Here is an 11,054-nt window from a genome sequence, read left to right on the forward strand (position 1 = left end):
GGGGCCCCAGCCCTGCAGATATTCAAGGTGAGGCTGAACAGGGCTCTGTGCAACCTGACCTAGTGGAAGTGTCCCTGCTGACTGCAGGGGGGTTGGACTGGATGACCTTCAGAGGTCCCTCCCAACCCAGCCCATTCTGTGATCCTGTGATTGTTTGGGAAGGGGACCTGAGCCCCTGGACCTGCAGAGGCTTGGAGCAGTCCCACATCCAAATGAAGTGCTCTGCCTCCCAGCCTGGGCCAGCAGGATGACAAATCCTGAGCCTGAGAGGAGGGACACAGGGGGAAAGTGCCACGGAGAAGGCTTTGGGGTGAAGGTCTGTAGCAAAGACTCTCATGCAGAGCATTTTCCTGCGCCTCCTTCAGGCCAGGCATCTGCAGACAGCTCAGGAAACCTGGCTGTGTGGCTCTGGGGCTGCGCTTGTGTTGTCCTGTCTGACACTCCTGGAGGGGATGTGCTGCTCCTCCAGCAGCAGAAGTTCGCTGATTGTGAAGGGATTTCCTCTTTGCTGGTGGCTCCAGTTGCCCCTGGGGGTTAAGTGAGGACTTTGGAGGTTAAAGCCTGTCAGGTCTGGATCAAGGTCAGGAAGCCTGCTCTCCATTCTGGAGATGTTAATTAACTTTGCACAGCACACAGGAGCTGGGCATGCCTGGGAAGAAATACAGATAAATTTTTACATTTAAATATTTGAATAGTGTCTATATCTTATGGTGGCTGGGAGGGAAGAAAAAGGGGGGGGGGGGGGAGAGAAAAAAAAAGAGACAGAAGAGCCCTGTTCAAGCAGGCTGCAGGAGGAGAGGAGATTTGCATAGCAGAATAATTGGTTTTGCAAATAAATCTGGTTCTTGAAATTTGTAGATTAGCAATAATATGTCTCCAGATGAGAAGGAAAGGTCATGGATGAATAAAGCAACAATTAAACTTTCAGGAGATTATTAAGCCAAACACAAACCTGGCTAAATGCAGGCAGAGAGAATGTCAATAAAGGACAGGAGTGGCCTGTCAGGACTTGTGAGCCTCCAGGATATTAATGGTACTTGGGAGATCTTCTCCCTTCCAAGGCAGCTGCTCCTCTTGAAGTAACAGCCTTGCAGATTCCTCCCCTAATCTGGACAATCCATTAAATAACCCAGTTAATTTAAGCCATTTAAATCCAATAAGGCTGGGATGTAATGCTATAAAACTCTAAACAAAATCCTTGGAGCATTACCAAGTTTAACTGCGGGAGCTGCAGGCTCCAGCCGTGCCTCCAGGAGGTGCCTCGGAGGGAAGTGAGGTCTCAGCACAGCCCAGGCTGGCAGGGATGTGGATTTGGGGCTGAACCTTGAAGGAACTCCCTTGAGGGAGTTGGGGGCTGTTCAGTCTGGAGAAGAGAAGGCTCCCAGGTGACCTCATTGTGGCCTTCCAGGATCTGAAGGGGGCTGCAGGAAGGCTGGGGAGGGACTGCTCAGGATCTCAGGTAGTGATAGGACTAGGGGGAATGGAATGAAGCTGGAGGTGGGGAGATTCAGGCTGGAGGGGAGGAGGAAGTTCTTCCCCATGAGAGTGGTGAAGCCCTGGAATGGGTTGTCCAGGGAGGTGGTTAGGACCCTGTCCCTGGAGGTGTTTAAGCCCAGGCTGGATGAGGCTCTGTTCAGCCTGATCTAGTGTGGGGTGCCCCTGCCCATGGCAGGGGCGGTTGGAGCTAGATGATCCTTGTGGTCCCTTCCAACCCTGACTGATTCTATGACACTACTATGGATAAAAGCCACAAACCCCACAAACCCAACCCCAAACCCCAAGTTTTCCAAATGGGCTCTGAAAGAGATCTTTTGTGACAGGGAGAAGGAAGGGTGGGAGGGGAAAACAAAACAACTCCTTGAAAAGTTGTGTCTGGAGCACTTTGCTTTTGTTTGGGGCTCTAAAAGCAAAACCTTCTTGCTACAAAAAGATAAAACCCAACACTTCCCAAAGCACTTTTGGCACAAGTCCTTGCAAAACAAACAAACAAACTGAAGAGCAACAACCAAAAAATAACAGAAGCAAAACTGAGTTCTTTGGCAAAGCAATTGGCAAAGTCCCAGGCAGGTGGTTGTGGCCTTCCAGGATCTGCAGGGGGCTACAAGAAAGCTGGGGAAGGACTTTTTAGGGTGTCAGAGAGGGATAGGACTAAGGTGGATGGAGCAAAACGAGAAGTGGGGAGATTCAGTTTGGATGTGAGGAAGAAGTTGTTCCCCAGGAGGGTGGTGAGAGCCTGGCACAGGTTGCCCAGGGAGGTGGTGGAAGCCTCATCCTCATGCCTGGAGGTGTTTGCAGCCAGGCTGGATGTGGCTGTGAGCAACCTGTTGTAGTGTGAGGTGTCCCTGCCCAGGGCAGGGGGTTGGGACTGGCTGAGCCTTGAGGTCCCTTCCAACCCTGACAGTTCTGTGATTCTCTGTTCTGAGGCAAGTGCCCTGTGCTCCCCTTTTCTCCTTCACCTCTGCTAACAGACATCCCAGGAGGCACAGGGATGTCAGCTACAGCTTGTGAGTCCACAGCCCAAGCTGGTGCTGGAGAGCAGGAGCTGCAGGTGGTGATGAGGAGGGGCAGACCATGCCCAACTTCTCCTGCCTTGGAGGCTTAGAGAGATCAAAGTTCCTGCTGCTCAGCAATGCTCCTGCTGTGTGCTCAGGAGGAGCTGTGTGTGATCTCCAACCCAGTGCATTAAAGATGAAGCCTACAGCGGGGGGGGGGACTTACCTGCCTCATCCAACTTGCCCTCATCTAGCTGAGGACCACAGGGCAGCACTGCCAGGCCCCTTAGGGTGGTTGGAGGAACAGAGAGGCTCCTAGTGTGGGACTCTTCTTGTCCATGGGAGCGAGAGGTCAGTGCTCAGCTGGGAGGGGGAGCAGAGGAAAGAAGAACTTTCAATCCTTCTCCTACATTTCAGTGCCTGCTTCTTTCTCTCCTGAGTCTCAGGAGTGGGATAGGAGTTGGAACATGAGATGAAAACAAGAGTCCAGAAGGATTTGAGTAAACAGAGGCACAGCCCTACCCAAGTTTTCCCTAGCCTGCTGCCACTGGGGTCAGTGAAACTGCCTCTTCCAAGCACAGTTTGCCTCTCAATGTCAGGTCTGGATGACCCCAAGCTGTGAAATGGTTGCCTGTTGCCTGGTTTCCAAGCAGCTTATCAGCCTCACTTCTCTCAAACAGACACAGAGTGCTGGAGCTGGCTAAGAAAAGCAACACACACAGGGAGCCCTTTGTCCAGAGATGGAGCCCAGGCACGAAACAACCCTGCCAGAACAAAACTCTCCACCACATATCATCTCCCTCTCCCCCTGGGATCACAGAGGAGCTGCACAGGACAGACATCAGCCCCATCACTTTGTGCAGGTCTTGAAGATGCTCAGATATGGCCTTGGGGAGGGCTAGGGAAGGGATCAGGTGGAGCAGCCACTCTCTGTGATGCAGCACTCCTCTCTGCTGGCTCTGAGGTCACTCTGCAAAGGAAGGCAGCAGCAGGATCCTCGTTCTGAAAGGGACACTGAGAGGAGGCATAAATTCTCCAAGGCCACACAGCTTCCAGGGTCAGGGCAAGGGTGGGAGCCTGGGCTGCCCCCAGCCCCTGCCCTGTGCCCAGGGGCTGTGCTGCCCCAGTCGTGCTCTTGACCTTGGCACTACTGCCTGAGCTACAAGGCTGCAAAACTCCACAGGCTCAGCCTGCACCAAACAAAAAGAAGAGCTCTCTCTCCTCTAATTATGCTCTCTCTGCAAATCAGTAGGGAACCCCTCCCTGTGCTGCTCAGGACAGGAGCATGGCCATGCACAGGCTTGCTCAGGGCATTTCATGCCTTGAAATGATTCATTTGTATGTAAAATCATATTAGCCTTCATTGGCTCTCTCCACAGGCAGATCTAAGCCCTGAAGTGCCATTAATCTGAGGTGTGCTCTGCCCACTCCTCTGCACAGGACTGTGTGGCTGGTGACCTTCAACAGAGGACTGCTTTGGTGGGCTCTTTCCCCAGGAGCCCCTGGCAACACCTGCAGCAGCTGCTCTGAGGCTGCTGTGGAGTGGGGAGGGGAAGGGAAGGGAAGGGGGAGCTCAGGCTCCTTCGTGTGGATGGACAGCTGAACACTGAGCTGCTTCTCCCCTTGCAGGAGATAATTGCTGAGCAAAGGCCAGGTCCTGGTGCAGTGGGAAGGGTCAGACAAGTTCCTGCTGAAGTTGTCTGAGCTGATGGAGAGCAAGTTGAGGCAGCCTGCAGTGGTTGGTGATATGGTGCTGGCTGGGGGGTGTGGGGGGTGTGCCCCTGCACCACAGAGAGGGAAAAGGGGTGGGGGGGGGAAAGTGAGGCTGAGGTCTGGAGTTAGGAGAGAGCAGCTGGAAGCTCAGTCCCAAGTCTATGGCAGAGTTGTGACCTAAGGCTCCTGCATGGGTATGAGTGACCCAAACTCAGGCTCCTCAGGACGTGGGCACTGGGCCTTTGGAGGAGACACTGCCACGTGCTGGAGTTCTCCCAGGGTGAAAGATGCCCTTGTGAGACTGGGGGGCTCTAACCAGCTCACTTGGTGAGCAGTTTACCCTGGCTCTGATGGGGCTGAAGGCAGCTCTGGAGCCAGCAGGGTGCTGGGGAAGGGACAGCTCAGGAAGGAAAGCCGAAGCAGAGCTTGAAGCATTTCATCCAGACGTGGCTCAGGGAAAGCCTGCTTGCAAGGCTCTCTCTGCCTCAGTCCCTTCTGGGGGGGGGGAAGAGAGGTTTCTCCAGTGTGTGCTGAGGGTTGAGCTGACACTTCAGATTTTCCCTTCATTACTGTGTCTGCCAGCCCTGATCAAATATGTATTGTTGCCATCTCTTGGGGGTTATCCTCACAGAGACCTCTGCCTCTGGCAGATTAAACTCAGATTGCCCAGGGAGTTCAAAATTACAGGGGGATAAGGAGAAAGGGACAGAATACAGAGGGACACACATGAGTGTGCTCACAGACTGATCACTTCAACCTGGCTTGACAGGAGGCTGGCCTAAAAATGAATCTGTTTGGTAATTCCTTGGCTGTATTGAGAAGAAGAGGAGTTGGAAAGTCACTGGTTTGGAAGGAGGGAAGTTGGATCATTTCTGCTCAGGTCAAACCACCTCACATCCCCTCCACCTGGGCACCCCAGGCCTGTGTTCACAGGATCACAGGATGTCAGGGTGTCAGGGGTTGGAAGGGACCTCCAGAGATCATCCAGTCCAACCTCCCCTGCCAGAGCAGGACCATACAATCTAGCTCAGGTCACATAGGAACACATCCAGATGGGGCTGCTAAGTCTCCAGAGAAGGAGACTCCACAACCTCTCTGGGCAGCCTGCTCCAGGGCTCTGTGACCCTCACAGTGCACAAGTTTCTCCTGGTGTTGAGGTGGAACCTCCTGTGCTGCAGCTTCCATCCATTGCTCCTTGTCCTATCCCAGGGAGCAAGTGAGCAGAGCCTGTCCCCTCCCTCCTGACCCCCAGCCCTCAGATATTTATAAACATTTAAATCCCCTCTAAGTCTTCTCTTCTCCAGACTAAAAAGCCCCAGGTCCCTCAGCCTCTCCTCACCAGGCAGTGCTTCAGCCCCCTAATCATCCTTGCAGCCCTCTGCTGGACCCTCTCCAGCAGATCCCTGTCCCTCTTGCACTGAGGAGCCCAAAACTGCAGGCAGTACTCCAGTGAGGAGTTTGGTCTGCTAGAGAAGTCCTGCCCCCAAATCCCTGCCCTCCTCCTTCCTATCTTTGTGCCCTGACTCAGGTTCCCTGCGTCAGATGGAACCTTTGCAGATGCCAGAGCATCCTCTCCCTGTTTGCAGAGAGGAGAGCACTGTCTGCTTGCATTAAACTCAAGCCCTTGCAGCTCTCTGCTTTGCTCAGGCAGGATTGATCTTTTGGTGGGGAGGTGGGGAGGGGGGGGAGAGGGGGGATACCACAGGCAGCAGAGTTGGATGCTTGAGTCTCTCATCATTTGCACCCAAGGAAAGCAGGAGTCACACTTCAAGTCAGTGATGCTGCACACCAGGCTTACATGAGCAAAGCCAACACCAGAGGCTGCCTCTGGATGCTGCAGGAGATGCTGCAATCGTTCAGAGGTGAGGCCACAGGGGATTGTTCTGTGCAGGGGTCAGGAGTTCCTCCAATAATTCACTTCCTGAGCTCTTACAGTGGGATGCAGAGGCAGAAATCTCCCTGCTGCCTGAAGAGCTCCTGGAGGAGCAGCCTTGTGAATCCAAACTGGGATTTGGTTGATTTCCCTCTTCCACAGTGGGTCTGAGGTCCTTCATCATTTGCTGCTGTCTGTCAGGCTGCAGATGCTGAGGAGAAAGGGGGATTGTGGAGGGGGTTTCCCCCCTCAGTTTTAGGTGAGAGCCACCAAAAAGCAAACAAGGCAGAGCTGGTGACACAGAAGGTGTCAGCACTTGCTTGGTGAGCACAAGGAAGCAGTGGTCAGGTGTGAGGCAGGGGATTTGGTGGTGGAGCTGTCATGTTCCTAGACACAGAATCATTTTGCTTGGAAGAGATCCTCCAGTCCAGCCACTCTCCAGCTCTACCAAGCCTGCTGCCAAGCCCTGGCCCTCAGCACCACACCTCTGCAGCTTTGAAACCCCTCCAGGGATGGAGATTCAACCACCTCCCTGGGCAGCCTGTGCCAGTGCAGAAGTGTCTTCTAACGTCCAGCCTAACCCTCCTCTGGTGCAATTTCATCCTAGAGTGGCTCAGGTTGGAAGGGACCTCAGAGATCCTATCCTCCATCCTCCCCACCATGGGCAGGGACACCTCTCAGCTAGACTCAGCTGCTCAAGACCTCATCCAGCCTGGCCTTGAACACCCCCAGGGGAGGAGGCATCCACAGCCTCCCTGGGCAGCCTGTGCCAGAGCCTCACCAAACTTGAGGCTGTTTGCTTCTCTTCCTAAAGCTGGGGCAATTGGAAGTGACCTCCACAGAGCCCCAAAACTCAGAGGCTGCTCTCAGAGGCCATTCCTCTGTGGCTCAGGGCCAGTTGCTGGCTGTTGCTTTTGCATCAGCTGGGAAACCATAAGGAGGTTTTCATAACCATCATTAGGAATTTGCTGGAGGAAAAATGTATTGGGAGCCACTGTGGCTTGTCAGATAGCCAGACTGAGAGACAGCTGGGCTGAGGGCAGCATGGAAATTGCTCTTCTGGCTAAGGGCAGCAGCTGAGAGAGAGACATTTCTAATTTGTTTCATGGCTTTAACTGGAAGAAACTGGAGAGGGATATGTCTGGGGGGGGGGGGGGGGGGCACCTGAAACAAAGCTTTTTGTTTTCCATCATCCCTTGCCAAAGCAGAAGGAGAAGTAATTGGCCTCAAAGAGTTGTGTTTGTTCCACACCAAAGCAAAGCTTTCTGTTGCACTTACCCTGCTGGTGCAGTTCTGAACAAAATGCCCTTGCTTCTTTCTTTCTTTCTTGGGGTTTTTCCAACCCCCCTTTGTTTTTTCCTCTGTCTTCTTCAAAAGAGGAATTTTTCCCACCCCACCATTCTGACCCAAGGGCATGAGCAGGTTGTTGGGTTGGTTTTTTTTCTTGCTCAGCTGCCACCCAAACTGCAGAGTTTCACAAGAAGTAGGAAGAAAAATCTGTCCAGTCTCAGGGAGATTAAAGGTTTGGCCAAGGGTGAGCAACTGATCTATGGTGGCACAGGGTGGGACATTAGGGAGGGGATTCTCCCCCTCTGCACTGCTCTGCTGAGACCACAGCTGGAGCTCTGTGTCCAGATCTGGAGCCTCTGTGCCAGGAAGGATCTGGAGGTGCTGGAAGGTGTCCAGAGAAGGGCCACGAGGAGGAGCAAAGGGCTGGAGCTGCTCTGCTCCGAGGACAGACTGAGAGAGTTGGGGTTGTGCAGGCTGGAGGAGAGAAGGCTCTGAGGAGACCTTCTTGTGGCCTTCCAGTATCTGAAAGGGGCTACAAGAAAGCTGGGGAGGGACTTTTGAGGGGGTCAGGGAGTGATAGGACTGGGGGGGATGGAGCAAAACTAGATCAGGTTGCCCAGAGCCCTGTCCAGCCTCACCTTAGGAGGTTAGGGGATCTGTAGGGTGGGGGGGTTATTGCAAATTTCAGCTCCTAGAAGTGGGGAGATTCAGATTGGATGTTAGGAAGAAGTTGTTCCCCATGAGGGTGGTGAGAGCCTGGCACAGGTTGCCCAGGGAGGTGGTGGAAGCCTCATCCCTGGAGGTGTTTGCAGCCAGGCTGGATGTGGCTGTGAGCAACCTGCTGTAGGGTGAGGTGTCCCTGGCCATGGCAGGGGGTTGGAACTGGCTGATCCTTGAGGTCCCTTCCAACCCTGACAGTTCTGTGATTCTATGATTCTGTGATGTCAGAGATTCTTCCATTCTTTCTCTGGCTTAGGGTCTTCCCTCTCCTTGTATTTCATTGTCTTGCCTGTACCTGGCTATGCAGGCAGTGCCACATCAAGGTCAGAGCCTTTCTGACAGAGGCTAGGAAGGAGCAAACCGTGTCTCAACCATCCCTCCCCCTGCTCTAACTGTGATATCCCCAGCGCCCTCTGGAGCTCCTGACAATCAGAAGTCAAGCAGCCTTGTCTGGGGCAAAGAGCACAAACTGGAAGCCAGGAGGTGTCATGTAAACAGGAGGAAAAACTTCTTTGGTGTGAAGGTGCTGGAGCCCTGCAGCAGGCTGCCCAGAGAGGTTGTGGAGAGCTGGAGAGCTTCCAACCCCCCTGGCCATTGTGCTGCTGGGCAAGCTGCTGTGGGTGCCCTGCTTTAGCAGGGGGTTGGGCTGGATGAGCTCCAGAGGCCCCTTCCAACCCCCAGCCCGCTGGGATTCAGTGAGAGCACTGTCATCAAGGGGATGCTTCTGTGCTGGGTGAGGTGCATTGGGTTCCCTCTGGGGTGGCCTTTCCTTGCCAGGGCTGGTGGTCATGAGATGTTGGGTGGCAGGTTGGACTTGATGACCTCTGAGGTCTTTTCCAGCCTTATTGATTCTATAACTGATTCTATGATTTCAATCCACCAGTGCTCCTTGCTGGGCTGCTCCTGACCTTTTCATCCCTTTCACACCTTTGCCAACCCACAGCAGAGTGCACTGCCATGCCCCAGAGGGTTGCACCTGGGTGGTGGTGAGAGCAGAAGAGCTGGAGCACACATTGCTTCTCCTGGAGCTAGCAGGGCAGTAGCAGGTGACAAGGCTTTGAGAAGAACAGAGAAATGGGCACCAGGGCACTGGATCCCTGCTGCTCTTTGAGGTCCTTCCTTCTCCTTTGCACACTAGCAGGGGCTGGCAAGGTGCAAGCAAGTCCTGGCTGACTTTATTATCAAGGAGAGCTCGAAGTCAAGGATCATCATCTAATTAGTCCATGCAGTGCTTAGCAAGGTTATTTTTATCTCAGGCCCTTCAGAACTCACATAATGGTTCCACCTTAATTCTCTCCAAACTTGGTCTCTATGGAAACCCCTGACACAAACTGCTGCTCCTTTCACTTCTGTGCATCACAGCCCTGCTGCAGCCCCCCCACCCCCACCCTGTGAGCCTGTGGCCATGCAGCCACCCATGTGTGCCCCCAGGCTGGGTGACACCAGGCTGATCTGTGTGCTTTGCTGCTCTGCCCTTCCCCTCCCCTCCCCTCCCCTCCCTTCCCTTCCCTTCCCTTCCCTTCCCTTCCCTTCCCTTCCCTTCCCTTCCCTTCCCTTCCCTTCCCTTCCCTTCCCTTCCCTTCCCTTCCCTTCCCTTCCCTTCCCTTCCCTTCCCTTCCCTTCCCTTCCCTTCCCTTCCCTTCCCTTCCCCTCCCCTCCGCTCCCTTCCCTTCCCTTCCCATTTGTTTCTTCCAAGCACTGCAACTCTCTTGAGGATTCTTTGTTTCCAAACAGGAGGGAGGTGGGAGTGGGAGTGGGAGTGGGAAGGGAGGCAGAAATCTTTGTGGTTCTCAAGCTGATGTTCTGCCCTCTCTGGGATTTGGGGCAGGTGCCTGGAGGATGCTGTTTGTGGCTCCCAGAACCACGGGAGGGATGTTCAGGGGGGGTGGGAAAGTCACTTCTTTAATCACCCTGTCACAGTCCTCAAGAGCTGTGGGTACTGCTTGCTCCGGATATCTCTTGTGAACACAAGAGGGCCACGTTTGGTGAGGAACGAAAGAAAAAAAGGCTGAGAGCAGCTTTGGAAGGGGGAAAGAAGCCAGACTGAGAGGAAGGAGCAAGCTGGGTGTGCTGCACAGCTCTGCACCGAGCTGGCTTGCATGCGGCTGTGACAGCAGCAGGCTGGGAGCAGGGTGATGGTAATCACAGAGGCAAAAGCACACAACTGTTTTGGTTGGAACAGGCCTTCCAACATGATTGAGTTTAGTTCTTGAACTAACACCACCATGGCCACCAAACCGTGTCCCCAAGTGCCATGGCCGCCTCCAGGCCTGGGGACTCCACCACCTCCCTGGGCAGCCTGTGCCAACCCCTGACCACTCTGGCAGCAGTTTCTCATCTCCAAACTAACCCTCCCCTGGCACAATCTCAGGCATTTCCTCTCCTCCCATCACCTGATCCCAGGGAGAAGAGGCCAACCTCCACCTCACTGCAGCCCCCTCTCAGGAAGCTATAGAGAGCAATGAGGTCTGCCCTCAGCCTCCTCTCCTCCAGACTAAACACCCCCAGGTCCCTCAGCTGCTCCTCCCCAGCCCTGCTCTCCAGACCCTTCCCCAGCTTGGTTGCCCTTCTCTGGACACATTCCATGCAGTCCCTGGTTGTGCTTAGCTGCATCTCAGTCACAGCAGCATCAGTCCCTGCTTCCCTTCTGCTGTTTGGCCTCTGTTAGTCCCATCTCTGTGGCAGCTGAACGCCTCTGAGCTTTACCATCCTCCTCCTCCCAGCACTGAGGGCTGTCCTTCCCTTTCTCTGCAGTGGGAAACTGAAGCAGAGGCAGGCTGCAGTTTTGACCCACCGAAGGACACAGTGCTGCAGAATTAGCCTGGCCACATCATATTCAAGCAGCTGACTTGTGGAGAGGAGCCTAGAGCGGGACTGAAGTGCCTCAGCTCTCATGATCCTGCCAGGGGAGCATTTCCCTCTCTCTGTGCCAGGGAACCCTCTGCTTCCTGTAGGTGCCTGCCTAC

The sequence above is a fragment of the Melanerpes formicivorus genome, unplaced genomic scaffold (assembly GCF_026170545.1).
Source record: "Melanerpes formicivorus ecotype bairdi unplaced genomic scaffold, bMelFor1.0.p_v2 SCAF_187, whole genome shotgun sequence".
NCBI classification, from domain to species: domain Eukaryota; kingdom Metazoa; phylum Chordata; class Aves; order Piciformes; family Picidae; genus Melanerpes; species Melanerpes formicivorus.